The 23,769-nt window shown below is 40.7% G+C and overlaps 1 long non-coding RNA gene across 1 annotated transcript in view; it reads left to right on the top strand.

Annotated features, from left to right (window-relative positions):
• The window catches only part of LOC118600140, a 68,980-nt gene that overhangs the window by 12,171 nt on the left and 33,040 nt on the right, over positions 1 to 23,769 (top strand). The gene's annotated exons all lie outside the window — the stretch shown is intronic.

Genomic DNA, 23,769 nt, shown 5'->3' with positions numbered 1-23,769 from the left:
CTCAATAGTACTGTTTGGAGAGCAAAGAACTGAGAAAAAGTTTCTTTCAAGGGACATTTCTACCAAAGTTTATAACTATTAATATTTTTTTTAATCTAATATAAGCCTTTTGACACTAAAGTTTGGGCCAACTCCATTCATAGACTTAAATGAAAATCCCTCTGTGAAAACAAAACGCACCATTACCAGGCTAAAAAAGTAAAAAATGAAGACATATTAAGGGTGTAAATTGAATTTTTCATTAGTGATTGAAAAAATACCATATTACAAGCTGTTTTTTCAAATTCACAAGTCTCTAAAACTGAGTGATGTCCCTGGAATCAAACACTTACTTTCTCAAATAAATGTCCCTGAAGTTGTATAGTTTTACTATTTATGGGAACTTATGGCTTCCATTTAATTATAATGAAATTTTACAGCAAACTTTTTACGGCCTCTGTGTCATTTATATTACCAAAGCCATTACTATCCCCTCTACGCGGAGTGCGGATGCTACATCTTCAGACGCCACCGCTGTTGTAATGTAATTTGTATCATAAAGAAAAGCCATTTCACACGTGTTCGCTTTAGCATAACCCTCAGAAAGTGATGACATTTCCACGAGATATTGTGGAGTCCCTCCCAATCCCCGTCTGGAGAAGGAGACCTCAGAGATTAACATCCATACAGAGTATCATCGCCTGTTGCATGTTTTATTCACAGCCTCCTTCGCACATTACCATACATATTTATAGAGATAACTGCATTTACATGTGCATGGTCACCCTTGAGCGTGCACATCCATACACCAACCTGCACAGAGAAGTTCAGCCGATCCCTACGGGCGAAAGCTGTCATTTTAGTCCTTCACAGTGGCTACTGAACACGTGTCCCCCATGAAGCACACATAGATTTTCTTTTGTACGTGTGTGTGATTGAGATTGACTGATAGGTGATAGCTGGGGGGCAGGTTGGCACTGAGTCACTCTGGTGTTGGGAGGTAGATAGAAGGGAGGGGAAATAGGTGGAAAATTTCAAGATGAAGGGAGGGATGGAAGACAGAAAGTCAGGTGGAGGCAGACTGTCGATCAGGCTGCCACTCAGGCTCTTGGGAAACTGCTTTCATCGTTGCTCAAGGGCATCAAATGGGAGGGAGGGTACCAAAATAAGATGAAATAATGCAGGGAAGGGGGAAAGGAGACCAAAGGGGGTGGGAGGATGGAAGGTTAACCCCATAGAACAATTCATATCATATTTGATGGTTTTTTTGTTTCATTATTTTCCTGTAGTGCATCATTACTCCACTAGGGGCAGTAGAAGGACATTTCAAAACGGCTGCCTCCATGAAATCTCAAAAACACCTTTGCCGGGAAAAGTAAGAATAACTCATCCATTGTTCTTCATTTGCAGTATAGTCTCTTAAAGCTGTTTGCAATAAAGATTACTTTGACAAATAGTTATTTGATTTATATCGTTTTAATAAAGTTATCGCACAATATGAAAAAAACTATATCGTGAAATGAAAATTTCCATATCGTCCAGCCCTAATTGTTGGTAAAAAAAAAAAAAAAAAATGCAAATCTCCCCCCCCCCAAAAAAAAAAAAAAAGCATTATCAGTTTGTTTTCTACATGTTGCAACAAACATTAGGTGGTATTGTAAATATGCTATCATGGCTAGCATAAAGTAGTGTCGGACTGAAGTTTTTACATGTGGGTAACAAGGGTTGGAGTTAGCGTAACCACAGTAACGTTTATTTTAGCAGTATCAGTTCTTTTTTTACGTGTTGCAAACAAGGTTGTGTGTCATTGTCAATATGGTAAGGTGGCTAGCAGGTAGCAGACTCAGACTGTGTTGTTATTTTTACCTGTTACTATCAAAGTTGGGAGTTAGCCTAATCATGCTAAGGTTTGTCTGAGTTTTAGCCTAACTGGTATTCACATGTTGCAAACAAGGTTAAATGGTATTATAAATACACTAATGTGTCGAGCCTATAGCGGTGTCAGACCGAGTTTTTTGCGTGCTACTAACAAGGTTGTTAGTTAGCATATTTACAGAAACATTTCTTTTAGCAGTATCAGTTTGTTTTTTACATGTTGCAAACGAGATCAGGTGGTATTGTAAATGTGCTAATGTGGCTAGCACGTAGCCTTGTCGGACTGAGGTTTTTTTCCTGTTACTAGCAAGGTCGGGAGTTAGTGTAGTTGCAGTTACATTTGTTTTAAGTCTGTTTTTGAATGACTTGCTAACAAGGTTGGGAGTTACAGACATTGTGGATATGCACAAACTATGGTTAACGCTTCTAATGTGGCTAACATGTAGCATGTTACAAACAGTTGTTAGTTACTGTGAATGCAGTTAATAAAGTCTGACTGACAGACGTACAGTATCTCTGATTCGTTTGTCTCGCTTAAAGTTCAGTGTGGCTTATATTTAAGTTCCAAAATAGACCAGTCATTCACGGTGCGTCTTATATTACAGAAAATTCCAAAACAAAAAAGAATTTTCTTTTAATTATCTGATGTTTTGAAGGTTTACAGGGTTGAAAAATGTGGCACAAGAGTGGATTTAAAAAAAATTGAGATGTAGCAGCAGAGCATCTCTTCTTTGTCTGAAGGGGGTGGACTGGACACAAGGGAATCTCCAGGATCCTTACTGACAAGAAGGTAAATCCTGCAAAAGGTAGCCAGGTCAAAAGCAGAAAAAGCATTGAAAGAACAAAAGATGGGGCAAAATGGTGTCTTTTTCCACAGTTCGGCTGTAAAATCAACAGGTGCCATCGGTTTCACTTGACTGCAACCCCTTTAGGAAGTCAGGACTGGAGTATCCCCGTGTTAAAGGGAGAAAAAACTCTTGCCTTTCTCATTATCCCGTGATCCCAGGCTTCTCTGTCTCTTTGAACCCCCCCTCAACTCCACTAAGCTGCTCCACTATTCGCTCCAACGAGACTTAAGATGGAGGGATTTTGCCTTCCTCTCCCACAGTGCCAGTTCATTTCCAGCCCAGAGTGTCGTATGCAGAGCCGCCATCTATCAGCAAGGAGATATAAGCTGCTGGAAAAGTCAAGGGGTCAAATTGTGATATTATTCTGCTGTTAATGGCCCACCGTGTCACAGGGCCTCTAATACCCCTGAAAATGACTGCCGGGGTATGTGTGTGAGCGTGTCACACCAGCGGCCCGCCGGACCACCTTGCACTGGTTCACATGACATCAACTAGTAATGGCTTTTTGGATCAGCAGCTTTTTTTTGTTCTTTAATTTCTTAGAAAATCCTGAACCACAATCGAACACCCATTTGACAATTTCCAAGAAAGTGTGGCTTCATGGGTGATGGTTCTACTTCAACCCTTTCTCCAGAACTGTTAAGCTTTTTACAATGCGATTTAGTATAATTCTGTGAAAATCAGAATATATAGCAACGAAGAAATTCAAATGAGCTGATTGCAGGTGTTGCTTCAGCAAGATTACATAAAAGCTTTAAGTTAACTGAACACAATTGTTGTGTTGGGGTGTCCAATTTCAATGTTAAGTTAATTTCCAGACATGAGGCTGTTATTAAAAGGTCTAGGTCAATTTTTGCTACCAGCCCCTAGTGGTGAATCAAGGATTTGCATGTTCAAAAACTTTGGCTTTGAGCTGTTTTTACGTAGAACTTTGCTAATTGTTTTATAATAAAAAATAATCATTAACATTGGATCCAATTCATTATTAGAGAATAAAATGTTACAATAAAATGAATCAAGCATATCACTACAGAGTAAGGTCTCAGTGATGCATAATGCACTGCCTAGGTAGAATAAAGTGTGAGTAATTGTGGACAAATTGAACTTGTGCTAAAATGAGCAAAATTAGTGTAGTTTCTGCTTTTGCCTCAACAAATTTCGGTATTTGTCCCAATGAAGGCCACATACCAACAAGAGATTTTGAAATGCTGCACTCTGGGATTTGTGCAGAAGCACAGATATGTAGAAGGGAACGCTTATTACTTCGACAATTCTGCTTGCTGCTGTTTGGCCAAGCTGTGGCAGATGTAACAACAGATTTCCATTTGATAAGGTCTGATTAATCTGCTTTGCCTCAAGTGCCTGCCCCTGCACTGTCCTTCATCCAGGCCCGATATCACAGCCTCAGCTTTTCATTTCATTAGCAGCTCCGTGGAAAGAGCAGTCGTGGCAAACATACCACAAAACAAAAACGAGTTCAAAGCCTCATTCAAGACCATTTCCACAAAGAACAAATGGATGAGCAAAACCCATTTTAATCAGTGTAAATACTTTGAAAGAACTGCTCTTTCTGCTAGAACTTATTAACAAAACTTTGAAAGGTTGTCATTTAAAGTGGAACCGAGGCCCACTCTATTACTCCAATGATGCTTTGCATGGTTTGGAATAATAATGAGCGCTCAGTTTCCAGAAAGAATCCCACCAACAGGAGTGTGAAAAAGGAAATCTGCTCAAATATTTTCCTGCAAACTGGTTTGGGAGTCGAGAAATGTAAAGCGTTTTCAATGAATAAATAAGCAATTTAAAGGTTTAATACACGAGCTTAGCCACTGAATTTATGGCGTTCCAGAGGGAAGTCTGGATATCTCTTGATAGTTTTCACAGCAACTTGGTCACAGGTGAACAGAAGAAAATGGATGGATGGAGTAACCAAGTAATGTCAAATTCTGAAACCAAGCCCCACAAGTTTCTTGCTTTAGAAAAGTATATGGTGAAGTACTTTGTCAGAGCCTGTGTCCCTGGTTGGGTAAGGGCCATTAATGACTCTTCCCAATCGTCTTCTGTTCTTGGTGAAACTTTCTAGCTCCCTTGGTCTTCCTCATTGTCTCTTCCCATGGAGAATCTCGGTCAAGGGCCTGATCGGTAATACTAGATGTCCAATCCATTCGTGTTCTTCTTCTTATTCCACTGGCACATGGTTCATTCTTTGCCAAAGCTTTTTTTTTTTTGCTGATGGTTCAGGTCCAGTAGGTCTTAAGGATTTATCTCAGACGGGATCAATCTCTTAATGGTGGTCCTTGTTGTTCTCACTGTTTCAGTCTCCACACATTAGGACAGACTTGATGTTTGAATTGAAGAGCCAAATATTAATGCGTGTGATGAGGTGAGATCTCTAGATATTATTGAGGTAACCAAGGATGCCTTTGACCATGTGCCATCAAAGGTGCAGTGCAATTCTTCATCTTCACCAAACAGTTGTTTGCACTCTATTCCAGATTCAATTTTGAAATTTCTGTGTACTTGTGACAATGACAATAACGCTATATCCTTAAAAAAAAGAAGGGGTGTAACGATTCATTTTAACAATTCGATTCATATCATGATTTGCAGTTGATGATACAATTCATAGTCAATGTTGGTTCGTTTTAAACAATCCAATACGAATTTCTTTGTCCAAAACTTCAACCAATGTGACTCAGAGATAAATACCTGGTATTGAACAGGGCAGGTGAAGTTTTCCATATTCCTTGTATTTCTTGAGATATAATCAAGTGTAAGTTCAATAAGTGTACAAAACAAACAAGTAAACAAGAATGAATGTCAAATGCATTCACATTTTAGTTTCATAAAGTTCAGACCACTATTTCACATCAGAATAATACAAATGGAACATCATTAGAACATTGTACCACACTGTATGGTCACATATCGTTGCAATTTTTGAAGTGTTTCCATACATTGGATTGTAATGATGGTTTCCTGCCATCAAATGTGTGGTCTGCTGTGATAGTACTTAGTTGTTTTTATGTTCTAGTAAAATTAACCTACCATGTCTCAATCCATAAAGTATTTCCTAACATCGATATAATTGATTTGCTTCAAATTGAAACCATTTTATAATGGTATAGATTGATATATTTAAATTTACAATTTGCCTCCGTATATAAATCAAGTAATGAATTAAATTGATTCCTCGTTGCACCCTTTCAAAGAGCTCCACCTATTCTTGTGAATTAAAATCCACTACTCCAAACGCAAGAAACCGATTACAAAATTCAGTTGCTAAAATGTTTGGTTATATGGAATTAGGTGCTTTGTTCAAGGGCACAATGTAGTTCAAGCCTTAAATTTGAAATCCCCAGATTGACCATCAGCCACACCCTTTGACTGTATAGGAGAACTGGAGTCAGTGAGTGTGACGTCACCCATATAAAATAGTTTATTTCAAGCTCTAACTAATTAAATCAATTCCATCTCCACTTCTATGGCAACCACTATCACCAATAAGGACCCAAACCACTTGAAATTGGGCTACACGTAATTTGTCAAACGTTTTGAGCGTTGGACGTAGGGGACAGCAGGCTCCGCCTACTTTTATTGAGGCATCTGATTGGTCAGCTTACATGACTAGAACTACAGAAACAATATAAAAAAAATGCTTATTCTGACAAATACAGTATACTGATCAAGTAAAAGCTTGTATTTCCTCATTATGAGTCTATGAGGTTTTGGGTTTTTGGAGCTAGCGGCTACTTCCTGTTTGGAACGTGACGGGGAGGAGTCACTCCAGCCAGTTCTCATATACAATCAATGACCCATCCCGCACAAAAATAATAGAAAACCTAAGAACAACATTAATTCTTCTGTGTGAGATACAGTAGGGCTAAAATGATACATTTTCATTTTCAGATGGCTTCCTTCTGTACGGCCTCCTTGGCTTTATAGGTTCTTTAAATGCAAGAACATGAATGTGTTTTCACACCAGATGGTCCGTCTATACAGAAGCGACAAAAAACGAGGTCCCTGGACTTCCTTGCAGGACATAACACAACACCCCGAGATAATGAAGTAGACTTTTTAGAAAATGACACCAATTCCAGTTTTTCTTCACCCCAGCTTCCCTCAGCCTCCAGCACTACCTGGCTTGATTTACGGTCGTCAAGGTAACCGCTTCATTTTCGGCCCTAATAGCTCGCAGAGAACAATGCATGTCATAATTTTGACAAATTTCTGTATGGCTTCCTGGAAAATCGCTGTCATCATAATTGTGATTACATGTGTGTAGCCCAGCTTGAGCTTGTACTTGGGCACCTGGAGAGTTTTTTAAATGCTGCAGTTCTGACAGCACAGACAAAGAGGGCAGAACAAGCGCCACGCTGAAATCTGTTCTCCACAGCTTTTTTCCTGGACTCCCACCGTTTACTGTTTTCTATTTAAAGGCGGTTTTACCTTTTTTTTTTTTTTTCCTTTCATTTAACAATCTCTCAGTCAGACGGTGGGAGGTTGACACGCAGGAACCAGAGAAAGGTTCTGCACGACTGGGACTCCATGAGCTCCGATGAAACAGAGCCGTGACATCCTAAAGGATCTGCGATTTTGATGTTTGATCGTATTTGCTGCTTTGCTGGAATGTGGGGTAGTAGCGTGCAGGCGAGGACGACAAACCTGGAAGCTGCTGTCTGGGCTGTGGCGAGCCCTTCTTCATATTGAATAGCATAATTGCGTCCGCTTTCCTGCTTTGTGCTGAGCGTTAACTCTAACAGATGAGTGGTCAGGTGGACGGAGGTCAGAAGAAAACAGAAAGGCTGTCGAAGCATCGTCTGAAGTAAATGCATACAGGTGAAAGATAAGGGGGCGGGAACAAATTGTAGCCCTTATAAAATCCCTGCAATGGCTCCCTGTATGATTCAAGATTGATTTTTCTGGTTCTTTTATTTGTTTATAAATGGTTTTATGGTCTCGGGCTGCTGTATCCATCTAATAGGATTTGATAGTATGAGCCCTTGCGGACCTTGAGGTCCTCTGGTACAGACATCTAAGTAATTTCTAAAATTAGAGCCAAAACTTCCAGTAAGGCTTCATTCAGTTATTACCATTGACATGAGAATTGAACTGAGGTATTTACGATTTGTAGTTACGGCTACAACAAAATTAATTTAGAAGCCTTTTTTGCAATACAGACACTGCAATGATATCTCATCAATAGAAAGTGATTGGTCTGAGTCAACATTTCAACCACTCTTGCCAGTGACACATACCTAGTCTGGCTGCTTGCTTGGATGAGGGGGTATTGCATGGTGGCGTCCTCTGAACAGGACTGGGTCGGTCCTTTTATCAGCAATAAACCAGGTAACTGTTTTGGTTTCTGTCCTATTTACCGTACATCTTACAATATTAGCCCCGGCGGGGTGGGGGATGGGTTTGGGGGATGGGAGGATCTTTAAGGAGCCCGGGCACTCTTAAGCCTCGTTTCCACTGAGCAGTCTGGTACTCGGCAACGCACACTTCCAGCGAAAATAACCTACGTGAATCTGCATAAATGTGCGTTTTGGACTTCAGCCTTCAAAACTATTACATTTGCATTGAGCTATGCAAGTTTCTATGACTGTTTTCAGGTTACAAAGTGTGTGGCCACTGAATGTGCATTGAAAGTAAAACATGGGTAGAGAACAGATTTGGTAGTGACGTATGGGTGGCGCGGACATGTAAACCATTTAATTTACAATAAACTGATCAAGGAGGAGAAATTAATAGTTCCGATTTGTATCTGACCGGAATTGTACAACACCAAGTCTTTTGTATATTGACATAGAGCTGTGAAAGGTAAAAGCCTGGAAACTATTTGTGAGAATTGCAGCGTTTTGACTAGCCTCTTGCAACTGTAGATGGCCAAGATGCGCTAGTATCAGGTTGCAACAGTCCAGCGTGAATACTATAGGGCAGGGGTATTCAAATCCAGGCCTCGAGGGCCGGTGTCCTACACGTTTTCCAACCAACCTTCCATTGAAGCTCCTTATTGGCTAAACATACCTGATCCTGGAAATTAGCAGCAGATAAGGCAGGATTTCTGGAAAACCTACAGCAGAGAGGCCCAAATCCAGGCCTCGAGGGCCAGCTTCCTGTAGGTTTTCCAGAAATCCTGCCTTATCTGCTGCTAATTTCCAGGATCAGGTATGTTTAGCCAATAAGGAGCTTCAATGGAAGGTTGGTTGGAAAACATGTAGGACACCGGCCCTCGAGGCCTGGACTTGAATACCCCTGCTATAGGGTCTCATGCCCGATGTTAGTGTAGCTTTACAATTCTTTTTTTATTTTTATTTTCTAAAATCAGTGTTCACAGCGATTCACACGGCACTTCCTACCCGAATCAAGGACACTTTTTGGAGAAACGCAGAGTAGAGAACTTGACAAACTTTATAAATAAAGTTTGATTTGATTGAAGAATAAAATACTTAATCTAAGTGTACAGAGTGAGACGGGGGGGTGGGCTTGAAGGAAGTAGAAGCAATCAAACTAGCCAGTCCCAGTCCTGGTCCTCCTCCTCTAAAGTCCCGGCTCCACATTTGGCCCCGGCGTGTTCCCTGAATTGTTTCATGAGCGTATCAGCCCTCACCACCAGCGGAGGAGGAATGCAGGGGAATGATGTAAAAGGCCCTGATTAGACCTAATTATGAATCCTGATTAAGGCTTTTAATTAGTCGAGCCAGCACTTCAGCTGGAGAGGGCGGCAGAGATGGAGAAGACAGTGTGGGAGGAGGGCGGGGGGAGGAGAAGGCTGGGGATTTGAGGGATAATGGGAAGTCTGAGGGAGAAGGCAGTAGAGCATATGAAGCGGGATGCTGGCGTCTCCATAATGCAAACTATTAATTTGGAGGATACTGTACTGGGGGTAAAAAAAAAAAGGCTAAATATATACACTAAAGAGGGGGATCAGAGTTGAGTTTGAAATATCCTTGCTCCCGCTTTTTAAAAATATTTGTCCCAGACTTATAAGAGACAGCGATGGCTATCTTTTTCAATAACGAGGAACAGGTCGTTTCTGGATGGGGATGTACAAGAGCCGCCTCACTTCCATGTCGGCCAATATTAAAGTGAAATATAATACAGATTCTCAGCCGTTTTTATGAAACTGCTGCTAGAACTCTTTGAGAGTGAAGAAGCTGACAAAATAAATGAGCTGGTAAGCCATGGTTTCAAAGTACTGCCAGGGAGGAAAAAAAGGCATTTTCCGCGAGTGCTGCTCGGATTTATTAAATCATGAAAAACAAATACTCTGAAATGGAACTGGCTTTGAAGTAAACTGGCTTTGTTTGGTGTCTCGGGACCTCTTTCTTTGTATTCTAATACAGATGAAGGGTCCCTGAGACAAAAACAAGAGCATTGTCATTCATCTGTGTGTCTGGAAAAAAAACTGAAGAGGATCTTTGCTAAATTCAAGCTCATTTCAAACCTACAACACATAGAACCTGGTTTACCTGAAATACCTCACATTTAAAGCCTTAATTGCAGCTGGACTGGATTAAACTTGTACAAGTCTGTGGAGGGTTGTAGAAAGGAGCCACACCCCCACATGATATGGACTGCTGGAGGGGTCAAAGATCAGTCAATTTAGGTCTGTCACACAATACGCCAATTGTACGCCAAATGTGATTATTGCACTATTTATATGCAATGCCTTAGTGATTTGTGCGTCAATTACATAATATTAACCTGATATGTGTTGTATATGCGATATAAAAGTTATATATTGGTGGAACATGCATGAAAAGTCCCTTACACATGCATAGACATCAGTGGAACGGTCATCAAAAGTCAGTCAAACAAAAACAAAACAACAATCTACAGATTGGACAGATAGTTCATAGGAGGGGTCAGAGAAGCATTAGTAACTCTTCTCTCAACAGAGAGGATGTGTCGGACACTATCCTTCTCCTGTTTACCATCTTGCCCTTTCATTAGTTCCAAAAGACTAAAAATCTGGTGTGACCACACCCAAGAATCTTGTGATAGAGAGGAAAGACCTCACATTCACCAATCTCTGGTTTTCTTCTGTGTTCTCTTTAATGAGGCCATCCAATTGCAGGACAACCCACTTGGAGGGTATAAGGGGGTGCTTGAACTTTTTTTGGGTGGTTTTTAGCAGTTTAGACCCAATGAGGGTTCAAGTTTACCAAAATTTTGATGTATAGTCATGACAAAATTGGTCATTGCAAACACAAATTTGAGTTTATTTGCAGCTTATTGGCGAGCTACATCTCAACGTTCCACCATGACCTATTCATGGTTCAAACCAATACATTTCTGATTTTAGTTAACTGCTTTTTTTCTGTTCTCTTCGTGGTTTTGTGGTAAAAATTCTCCTAAAAACAGTTCTATGGTTGGTTGTTTAACAAACAAAAAAAGGGAAAACGAGAAAAGCCTGAAGCGTGACAACAGAACGGCGAAGAGCTGCTGAAACCACAGACTTTAACATACTGAGGCAGAAACTCACGGAAACAGAAACAGCTGTGGTGATCACAGTGAAGAAACCCAGAGGAGAACCTCAATACTGAATAAAGTAACAGGAACATGGTATAAAACATAGCAAACACGACTAATATAAGTGCAATATTTTATTTTGACTATAGTTCCAGAACCTGGTTCTTGGTCTCAACCCCAAAACAGTTTCTATATCAGAACCAGGACAGATTTAAGACAAACTATCAGCAGTGTCACATGTATGGGAACTTCTGGAGTAGAGCACATTTGGGAAGAACATTAAAAATAAATAAATAAAGATGCGTCTTCAGCTATTCTATCCGCAAAATGTGTCAACTTTGGTTTGTTTGCTGGATTGTTTAGTCCTTGTCATTTTCTTTGACATGTTTGTCTTTGTGTCTTTTGGTGTTATATAATCACTTATTTGGGTTGCGTAATGCCATTGTATGTTTATATTTCTGTTGAGTTGAACAGTAATTTCTCTGTAAATATGTCTTTGATCATCAGTTGTTAAATTCTCCCATATGCATCACTGACGATTGGATCCACTGGATTTATGGACGACTCCAAAAAATGTTGGATTTCTTGATTGTTCTGTTCAAAATTTAAGACTGATGAACCACCTTAGCATCAGCAGGACTGTAGATTTTGTTTAGCAACTGTATAAAGAATCAAAGTTCAGGCCACTATACCTCCATAGCCTTATTTATAGTAAGAAATATGTTTTTATACTTCCAAAAAATAGTACGGTCTTTAATCTTGTCATATTCTTTCGACCACAGTAACTCTCCAGCTGTTTAATTAACGTAATTCCAACAATTTTTGATTTGGAGAAAAGCAGATTATAATCGCTGAAATGAAACATTTTTCAGTAGTGAAGTGTTTAATTAATCAACAGTAACCAGCTGATTCAGGCTTGGAGAAAAGTGGCTTTGTGCTGTTATGCATCTCTCTACGTTAAGGCTGCGTCACGTAGCCACTAAGTACATTTTGTGTATATTGCATGAATAAAAATTGATCATACATGAAAATACCTGAAAAAGGTCAGAAAAGCTGTTGTCTTTAGCGTGAAATTTGCACTGATGTGTCAAGAATGAACCATGTTAAAACCATGGAAGAGGGACGAATAAACACAGCGCAAAGAACATGTAAACTAACGCTTCATTGAATTTCTTCACTTTGACGTTCAGAGCACTGGGCAGAAATCACATCGCATCAGCACCATGGTAAGCATCCATCGCGGGCCCAGTTGTATTCCCGTGGTCCACACCAGATCTAAGTCAACTGTACCTGCCCTCTACCACGATCTGCCTTCCGCATGGTGGCAGACCCGACCCCCCCTCCTTAATTAGCCAGTTGTTATAGACTGCTGGAGGGATGATAGATCGGCCCATTTAATACCTGTCACACAAAACGGCAATCGTGATCATGATTACTGCGCTGTTCGTGGGTGATTTCTGTGTCAGTTACGTAATTGTTACGTTATATGTAAGCCATATACACTATCTGAAAGTGTGAAAAATCTGTTAGACTTATGTGGAACGGTCATGGAAAATCACAAATTTGGGTATGGATATCACAAAATTCACCCACAATTGTGCAAAATTTTGTAATATATAAACTAAATAAAATACACAAACTGCGTAATTCTCAACCAAGAAAACATTTTGAAGATCTCAAAACCAAATTCACTTAAGGACCCGTCAGCCCAGATCCTTGACGAATATCTGTGCGCATCTGAATGACAATACATACGTATATCACACATGTATCACAAAAGACCAAAATTACATTAGTAGAAAATGCGCAAATTGTACATAGTGGCTAAGTGACACAGACTTTAGTGACGTGTTGTATATCGGTGATCGTCTGAACAGTTTAGGTGTTACAGCACATTAACGTGGTTTTTGTTTAGACGTCGCTGGTGTCTTCTCAGGTGTTAAAGGGTAAAAACTTAGCTCCACTCATGAAACTATATTTTCCTCTGTCAGATCTAAGGCCATAAAAACAGCAGTAAATGTGACAAAACAAAGTTTCTCAACCTCCATATTCACTTCTTCCTCAATGTTTAACTAAAGTATTGATCCTCAAAACTGCTGACAAAGACGCCGCCGTGGCCATCTCGGGTGACTCTCCAGAGGAGCACTTTCTAGAACTTTCTTTTCTGACAGATCTGTCTGAAAGGAGATATTCTTCAGCCCTTATCTTCAAACATTTCCTTTTTGTTTCTCTGCCTTCGGTCCCTCGTTTTTTGCCGCGGACCATGTGGCCTAAAGCCTCGTCTCTTCTCCTCTCGTCCCTCGCTTTCACCTCAATTTTCTGCTGCTGCATAATTAATTAGCAGCATTGTTCACTTTCAATGCAATTACTCCGGAGGACGGATGAAGAGGGGATGGCAGAAGGAGAGCAAAATAAAAATGGGGGGAAAACAGGGCCAAAATGGAGATGGCAGAAAAAACATGGGAAAATAGAAAAAAAAAAAAAGGGAGGGTAGACAGAAAGAGAGATGGGGGGCAATTTTAGCTCTTACAGGGACGAAGTCAATATGGGCCGAAATCATAGCGGTAATTTTGACAATGCAAAATCCATTTGGAGGCTGAGGGATCCAGATGGAGACAATGCAGCCTGGCTTCAAAAGAGGAACATCACACAAATCCTCATGAAAAAGGCTGTAATTATCGAGCGTTTTACATGTCATCTATATATTTATTTGTCCAGATTACGCTCAAGACTTTTGATAAGTGAATTACACACCTCTGCGGCGTTCTTCTGCCCCAAAAGCATTCTTTCCTCGACTATACATCACACGCGGGTTGAAAGGCAGATGGCAGATTTATACTTCGGAGTCGCTACGAAAGCGGTTTCATGTGTTCGTTCCCCAACGCCCATTACCCAAAAATTCATACATTTGTGTCAACGCTTCTCTGTTTAATCTAGTCTGGATCTAATCCAGACCCATTCTGGATCTGGCAACGCAGATGTGTAACACACAACCATATGTGTGATGTTATGAGAGTCGGCTAATACAAAACACTGGAGGAGGGTCAAGGTTGGAATTTATTATTTCATGTACCAACTGTTGACTTTTAGCTAGTGAGTTAGTTTGGGTATTTATGGCTGAATAAATACAGAACTATCAAAGAAATTCAGAACTTTTTGGATTCGGTTGCCACAAAGACCATAAAAAGTAGACCATGTCAGTCCAGTTCTGAGGATTGACTTTAAAAGTTCCACTACAATCATATTTTGATCTATTGTAATTAAAGTGTTCCCATTCTAATATTTTTAGACAAAATCGAAAACTGTTATTTTCTAGGACATAGTTTCTGCAGAACAGTAGGAGTTCATTAGAGGTCCTTCTCCCTGTTGCTAGGAGGTCTTTACTCGCTCTTCTCCTAGCCAACAGCCCCTCAAGACCCCAACTTAACATTTCCTATGCAATCCAGCCTATGATAGACCCTCCTCTGATCCAGTATGTACTAGCCAGACTAGCCAGACCTCTCCATTCATCACCATAAAAGACAAATGCCCACAAAATGGATTCTGGAATTATAGTCCTCAGGGCGGGTCATAGGTAGGTTCAGGCTTGGGAACCAAATGGAAAATCTGTTGGTTTCAAAGTTTACATTTTTTTCAACTGTGTTAGCGGGATGAGCTAGCAAAAGCCGCTTGCACATTTGTCTTTGGAATACTGTAAAAATGTACTACTTGAATCCCTGCCTCAAGCTGAATGAAATGATATGACACCCGATATGAATGCAGTAGAAGAGTGGGCATGGCTAACAATAACACCTTGGTTGCTATGGATATCCAGAAATGTACTTTTGCAGATTTCTTTAAAAATGGCATAGATCTGTTTGCCACTTGCAGGTGACCAAAAACTAAAAGGGTTGCTATGGAGATAAAACTAACAGAAAAGCTGTCATTTTGAAAAAAAAAAACAATTGTTTTTTTATGTATTTGTATTGTAAAGCTTTGACAGGGTGGCAGGGGGAAAAGACATGGAGTAAGGGGCGTTTGGATTTATTATTCTGTAATCACCTCATTAATATTTCTGTCAAATTATTCTTTTCATGTTTGTTTTGTAAAGCACTTTGAATTGTCTTAGCATACAAAAAACTTTCCTTTTCTTGAACTGCTCTGGTTCTGTGAGGAAAACAGCTTCCCGTCCGTCCACGTGCATCTGGCGATTGGCCCGGCGGGCGGCTCTGCCGGCACAGGCGCATTTGTTAGTGACGGACACAGATAAGGAGCGCAGCATTCCCCAGAAAACAGAAAAAAGAAGACATTTCTGCTGCTGTCTGCTTTGTGACTGCCCTATCAGTTGTTGTATTGTTACACCAAAGAAAGCAATTCAGTTTTATAGCAGGAAAAAACCAACAGAGTCGGAGCGCCAGGATAACAAATTATTTATTGTGTCAACACCATTTTCATTTTGTGCTATTTACCAAAGACCGACATGAAAACGGAAAGACTCAAAGTGAAAAATGCCACTGCAGAGCCCTTTCTTCATCCCACATGGGAACTTGGACCATTTATGTTCCAGCCAAGACCCATTACTTACTCTGCAGCAATAAAAACAAAGAGTCAAAGCGTTCGGGGATCAATGCCATTTATCTGTCTTTAATTTTTTTTTTCTTTTTTCCGCTGGGTTCCAGCGTTTCATCTGGAAACTGGAGGATCTGTGGAGTGCGAGGCATATTGAGAGGCTCACTACACCCAACTGCCAACAGAGACAAGATGCTCTCTGGAGTCTGACAGCCCGTAAATGACAGATGGACTAATGCGACTTAATTCCTTCCGCCTGTAATTCTTTGTCCTTCTCTTAACGAAGTCATCGCCGGATGCATTTCCACGTACGATGGATGCAACTGGTGTCATTACGGGCTATTCTTGGTGGTATGCTGCACTCTCCGTCATAAACTATCAGGTCTATTTGATTCAAGGGAAGAAGCAGATTGTCTTTACCCTGGAAGTCACAAACAGGATAAACATGCGAGCTATTTGGGAGTATCCTGTGTTCATCTGAAGTTCTTCATCATCATTTAAGTGGACTTTAGTCAAAGTCGTGTGTTGGTGAAGAGGCCTCCAATACAGGAACGACCAGTGCCAAAAGATCTACCTATAGCTATAAACACAATAAAATGATAGTCTTATCACGAAAAATAGTGATAGTAAATCAGGCTTGAATTAAATTAATAAACTTAGATGAATATGTGAGATTTCAAATTGATAAAAAGCCCCTCTGACATTTTTCTTTGAACAGCTCTCTGAATCGGACCTGTGTGTTCACATCAACAATGTATCCAGAAAGGATTTTTACTGCAGTCTGACATTGAATGCTCTAAACTTTTAGTAGTTTAGGAGAAAGTAAGAAACTATAAGTTAAAGCTTTAGATACAACTGTCCTTATGGGTGGATACATCCTGAAAAATACTGGTCATAGTGAACACTTCCATCCATCCATCTTCTTGTCCGCTTCTTCCCTTTTGGGGTCGCGGGGTGCCGGAGCCGATCCCGGCCACTGAAGGGCGAAGGCGGGGTACACCCTGGACAGGTCGCCAGTCTGTCGCAGGGCCTCAATCACACACACATTCACCCTCATATGCACACCTAGGGGCAATTTAGAGACACCAATTAACCTATGAAGCATGTTTTTGGACGGTGGGAGGAAGCCGGAGTCCCCGGTGAAAACCCACGCATGCATGGGGAGAACATGCAAACTCCACACAGAAAGGTCCCAAATCCCCCCCAGCTGGGATTCGAACTGGGGCCTTCTAGCTGTGAGGCAAGAGCGCTAACCACTGCGCCACCGTGCAGCCTAGTGAACACTTCTACAACATATTAAGGTAAAGATGAAGTAGGTGAGACGCTGGTGTGTCCTATGGATATTGCATTTCTTTGAACCCCCAAACCCCGTGGACTGCTCCAAGCGACACATTCTCTTCCAAGTCGTCACATTTTGACTCATGGTTAAGGACGCTCTGCGTCAGAAAATTACGTGGTGTCCCCAACTCGTCATTTTTTGACTTGCTGGTTGCTCCAATTAAATCAAGGCCCCCTAAACTAGTTCGGTACCAGGACATGAACCGCATCAGGACCCTAACCTAGACCTGGTACCATACGCAAAATTGGTACCCGACGTGCACCGGCATCGGACGTGGATCAGTTCCGGTACCGGATGCAGATCGGTACCAGATGTGGTTTCGGTTCAAGACGTGGACTGGGCTAGGGTTTGGGTACCGGTACTGGATCCGGATCTGTACCAGACGTGGTACTGGTTCCAGACGTGGACTGAGCTAGGGTTTGGGTACCGGATGCGGATCAGTATCAGACATGGATTGGTACAGAATGTGTTACTGGTTCCAGACACGGACTGGGCTAGGGTTTAGATACCGGTACTGGACACGGACCTGTGGCAGGTGTGGTACCTGGCTCCTGACGGGGACTGGGCTAGGGTTTGGGTACCGGCACCGAGGAAAGTCCAGAGGCTGCGTTCAACAAAATGTCTGGACCCCTGATTTTATTTGAACAGCCAGCACATGGAAAAAATGTATTGCTTCAAGATCTCATTAATACTTTTCACCTGATGAATGTGCGCTCCTTGTGGTGCAGCCTGACTGTTAGAAATGAGGAAAGTATAGTTTTTGTGGGTGTCCTACTGGCACTTATGCATCACATGCACAACTTGTGCATGAAGATTTCCCATACTGTCAGTATAGATCCAGTATTCTCACTTTACTTGCAACAGCGTAAGGACACTCTAGCACAGCGTCATAATAAGTGCGTGTTTTTAAATACTCCACGATATGTTTACCAAACTCACAACAATGGTACACTCCGTTTTTATAATGGTCCTTGAGATGATCACATGAGCCTCAGGGTAACAGCAAGACACACCTGTGCTCCTTGGGCTATTTTGTGGGGTCCAGATGACCCAATGACAAACAACCCAAAAGCTAGCAGAACCTGTAAGGGTGCATGTGACCAAGGGTTTAGTACGAACAAATATGCGTGTTGAGTTATGCATCAGAGGATGTTGAAATGGCCACTAGATGCTAGTTTCAGAAGGTAGTGATTTCTATCGACTCCCAAATTATATAGGCCAAACTCTACACCAAAAATAAAAGTTTTAATGACAACAGTAGTTTCATATGAGACAAGTACGAGCTAAACAATGACAATAACGACTCCCACAAAGACTCGTTTTCTATTTATACTCTTATACATTTCCAGAGATTATATATATATATATTTTTTTGCACAATCATAGACCAAACAAATAAACCTGTGTGGTTTTCCCAATTAAAGCCAACCACATTCAATAAAGGTCTCGCAGCTCTTCATCATTACACTGAAAGACATTTTTTTCCCCATTGTGTTAATTGTGTAGTGTGTGCTAATTAAAACCCGTCTGTCAACGTTCAGCGCTCTCTGCAGATGGAGGCAGCGCGGCAGAGAGGGAGGAAGCCGGGAACAAAGGATGCTGACAGTATGACAGGAGGAGAAAGGGGGGACAGCATGGACGCCTCATGAGGGGGCCCACGCAAAGCCTCTGTTTCCTTTACAGATGAGGCCACGATTTTCTGATTTACACTCTTGATCCAAGCAAACTCCAGAGTTCTCTTAACCCGCTGTCAGTCCTAACACGACTCGTCCTTTTCATTTCAATTATACTGCTAATCGGGTCTGACGTGTTTATGGTAACAGAGGGCGTGGAGTGTTGAAAGACGTTTTCCAAACAAATGTACAGACTGTATTTTACTTGATATGTGACAGTGAGTTAATTGTCCTAATTGAAGAAATGATCACTCTCTATGTTAAGGCATTGAAATTTCAGACTGAATCAGATGTGTTTCACTGAGTGGTACGGTATGGTCAGTAAGTAAACCGACAAACTTTATATCTGCATTATTTAGCAAAAATTTATAAAATTGTTGCAGGTTTTTAATTTTTTTTATTTTATATCCATCTGGTAAATTTTTGAAGATGTCTAAAAAAAATCACCTCTTTTTTTGCCAGTATTGGGAAATAATAAATGTTCCACATTATAAAATGAACTCATTGAGTCAGACCCGTTTTGGGCCCCTGTTGGTTGTAGATCCATAGAGATTCTAGAGAATTACAAACACAGTAAACTTGTTTTTTGTTTTAAAAAATTCACTTAACTTGAGACATTTTGATCTTGATTTGTAACTCTTGACTTGTAACTCGACTTGAGACTTGACTGCTTTTGACTTGTTACTTTTTAACTTGCAAGTCGACAAACGACTTGACTGCTATCGACATACATCTCAACTTGAGACTTGTTGATCCTGACTTGGGACTCAACTTGGAACTTGACTGCTTTTGACTTGTAACTCAACTTAAGACTTGTTGATCTTGACTTGTAAATCTTTTGACTTGGGACTCGACTTGAAACTGGACTGCCTTTGACTTGGGACTTGACACGTACTTGGGGACAAGGACTTGAGACTTACTTGTGACTTGCAAATCAGTGAATTTGTCCCACCTCTTGTAGATTCTACGTCCTACAAGCTTTTTTAAACGTCATTTTCATCCAATCCTGATTCACTATCCTTTGAACAAAAAAATACCCAGAAATGCCATTTTAAGCTTAATTTAATTTCTATATGTTCTCCATGATAGAAAATCTGCTCCAAAAGCATATTAAAAACACATTTTTTGGGAACGGGTCTTTAAACAAAACTAAAAAGTTAGCGAACTGGAAGATGCCAGAAACATAATAAAATGCTTATCTTCTACTTTGTCTGTTTTGTGTTATTCAACGGATTTACAGCATTCAAATACAAAAATATATTTAAATTTCAGCAATATAAACACAACCTGTTTTTCTTGCGTTTAAAACTTACAGCCAAAGCTTCTAAATGAAAAAAAGTATCTTTAGTTCCTACAACAGCTGTTGTGTCAACTGTTCTGTTCTTCTATCCTTTACATTGGTGGCTTAGGCCTCAAATTGGACTCCATTTGTAAATAAATGTTGTTTTATGTTGATACAAGAATCTAATGTTGGTGCTTAAATCTGACAAACTTTTGTCCTAAAATGTTGCTGCCTAATTATGCATTTAGTAGCAGTTATCAAAGTGAAGAAAATAGGAGGCTAATGACGAACATTATAGAAGGAAAACTCTTGGTTCTCATAAATCATTGTGGCGATTGCTCAATTATTAAAGGAAAATTGGAATTTTAAAGCTAATTTCCTTTTCATTTGGGTGTAAAATATTCATAGACTCAGAAATCTGACCCAAATTGAGTGAGAACACAGTGAGCAACCCCTCTTCACTACAGTAGAAGTGATTTTATTTACACCTGAGCGGCTCAGACGGGAACTATGAGACTTGAGAGAGGAGGTAAAAAGAATCTGAGGAGAAGAGAGAAGTTATGCTACAAATTGGGCTGGAAGACGTCGGGCCTTAAAAGGAGATGAACGGAAGATTTATAGCCAAACTTTTGGCGGACCGGCGTTGCTTTGTAGTCATTTTTTGACTGGAATTTGTGCAATCATTCAAGAAGGATGAACGATCTTACACAACAACACATTTCCCAGAAGAAAAATGTTCTCAGACACTTTTGATATTTATTTTTACTCGGATAGGGCTGCCTGATCCTGGAGATCTTCAAGTCATCTGGTCTTCACACATTAGCCACTGTATGGTTTTTAATTTTTCTAGCTGTAAACTGTGATTTTAAACCTCCATTTATAGACGAAACTTTGATTTCTAGTTTAAAAGACCTAATTTATTGGAGCCACGTCAGTTCCCCAGGTAGGCACAAGGAGGCGACTTTCACGCACCTTCAGCTCCCATTCATTTCAATGTAAAATTATGTTTATTTGACTACAAACAGAAGAATTAAGGTCTGATTTTTAGCCGGAATGGCAACAGCTGCACATCTGAGAATCTGATTGAAACAAGCTCCCTAACCCAATAAAAGCAATTGCATCACATGACCACAGGGTTTGTCCAGTCTCTCAAATGGGGGCTTGCCATAAGGAAGCAATGCATTCTGGAGGACTTTAAAACAAGTGTTGAGTGTTTTCACAACGCATGTTTATCGATTTTGATATTAATTATTGGAGCATATCTAAGTATCCTTTGTGCTGTTCAAAATATGCTGACATTTAGAATCGGGTCATCTGGACCCAGCAAGACAGTGCGCTAAACATTTTTTCCAATGATTCTTGATTGTCATTTTTTTTGTCGTGCTGGCAGTTCTCATTAAATCTCGGGTCCCCAACCCTCTGAACACAGTAATATATGCGGAACTGGTACCAGTACTGGGTTAGGGAACCGGCCCAGTCTGCGTCCCGGTACTGGTCTAGTGCCAGTCTGTGTCCTGAGGGTTTTGGACCGTTCATTAGCGGCTGTGGCCCTCGGACCGGTACTGATTTATATTGACGTTTGGTCAAGGACCCTCTGGGTCACTTTTTGACATTTTAGGCGTCCCAAACTACTCGTCTTTTTGACGAACTGACTGTTCGAATTAAATCAGGGGTCCGGTCCTTTAATTCAGGACATGGTACAAGACGTGGCCTGAACTTTGGGATGTGGCCAGTATCGGTACCCAAACCCTAGCCTAGTTTGTGTCTGGTACCATGTCTGGAACCGGTACTGATCCACCCGTATCCTAACCCTAATCTCAACCAACTACCAAAAACGCAGCAAGTTTGGGAGGCTATTGATGTTTACATGCTAGCTTGCCCATCTAAATTATCTAAAGTTTTCATCTTTTTTTCTTGTGTGGCCAAATTCTGATCTCTCTTAATATAAATGGTCGACTACCTCTGGGAATTCCTTTTAAATTCTACTCTGTAAAACGGATAATAAACCTGTATTTTGTCTGTTCATTTTCAGTGTGTCTTCATGTGTAAGGAACAGGAATTTGTGTGACGAGCAGCACAGTTGAGTATGTGGGCAGAGCCTCAACAGTCTAATAAAAACCTTCATGGTTCCCATGAAAGGATTGGATGTCAAAGAGCGTCTGAACAGTGAACGGCTGCTGCTCCTCCAATCTAATGTATATTTAATCGCCTTCTCAAATCATCAGTTTGTACATCAGCTGTGCTTGTGAAGCAGAAATCTTGACCTTGAGGACTAAGATGGAGAGTTATTGATCCTATTAATAACACATTTTACTGTGGTTGGAAAAAACATTTCTGCTCTGAACTCGTCCTTGTGGTTTTTGCCTGAAGCACCATTTTGTTGCTTTAATTCTATAAAGAAGGATAATGAATAGTTTATTTTAGCTCTATTAAAATGTGAATCTTGTTGAGTCTTCATGGTAGTGCTTTTATTTACTCAGAGTTTTTTTCTGTATCAGGGAGGTGTTTAAACGGCCTTACAGTTTAGGCGATAATGTGTTTGTTGTTGTTTGTTTGTGTGGGTGATGAAGAGCTAACGTTAGACGGCTGGGTGCCCTGCTCGTGTCAGTCACTGTTAGCTGAAGTGAATGTGTTTGTTAGTGCAAGTCTTTCACCATCACGGGGTGTCCATCCACATTAGGGCCCGTGACAGCGCTGAGTGGCTTTATGGCAGGACTGCGGACTGGCTGGGGTCTACGTTTACGGGTGCTGATTTAAACCTGAGCACTTTTACAGGACAGTGTGTGTGTGAGAAAACAGTCAGGAAGACCGAATACATGAAATTGGTTGGATACATGTAGGTTATGTCTTAGTCATAGCTTCTCTTATGGGTGGATCTGGTCAGAATGGTCAAACCTGTACACCACAGGTGTCAAGATCCAGCCTTTGAGGATTATTTTCATACATGCTCTCCAGTCAGCCTGCCATTAAACTTCCTTATTGACCAAACACACCTGATTCAGGTAATCAGCAGGATTTTCTCACAGATCTGGAGTTCAACAACCGTGCTGTTCACTAAATTTTAGAACCATTGACGAATAGGTGAGCCCGTAGAGCGAAAATGCACACGACAACAGGTCATAGCAAACACTTCAACAATAGGCAAAGGCAAATTCAAGTGAAGTGTGTAAGACGCCTTTCTGTACAACCTTCCATAGGCCCAGATAACCCAAAAACCCACCTGTACTGGTCAAACCCTCCATAAGGGTACATGTGACTAAAGTCTTAGACAGGTCAGATGAAGTCATTTTATAATAAATACTATCAAAGGTTAGGTATCAATCATGTTGAAGTGACTGCATTCAATGAAAAATCTTTTGGGCGTCCACAATCAAATCTCTTGAGTTCACGTGTCACTAAACAAATTTCTACGACCATTTCCAGGCCCCACATACAAAACGCGTGTCCATTGAAAGCAGAGCAAACTTTTCAAGAGGACCTGGCTGCAGGCATCACTGGTGTTACGGTACCAACAGGCACACCAGCCTCAGTCTGGGATGGGAGGGCATAACACATGAAACTGGACACCAATAAGCTGAGAAACTGTTTTATTAAAGAAAAGAACTGTGTCCTGGAAAGAAGAAGAAGTTCTTGTTCAGTTTTTCCCATTTAAGACTTTTTTTTTCTAATTCTGAACACTTTTGAGTTGGGGTAAGTTAATTTCTGCTTCCAGCCGTTAGTCTAGCGCCATTTTTGCCTAAAGCCTCT

The sequence above is a fragment of the Oryzias melastigma genome, linkage group LG18, assembly GCF_002922805.2.
Source record: "Oryzias melastigma strain HK-1 linkage group LG18, ASM292280v2, whole genome shotgun sequence".
Lineage (NCBI taxonomy): Eukaryota > Metazoa > Chordata > Actinopteri > Beloniformes > Adrianichthyidae > Oryzias > Oryzias melastigma.
This window is presented reverse-complemented; position numbering and strand designations above follow the sequence as displayed.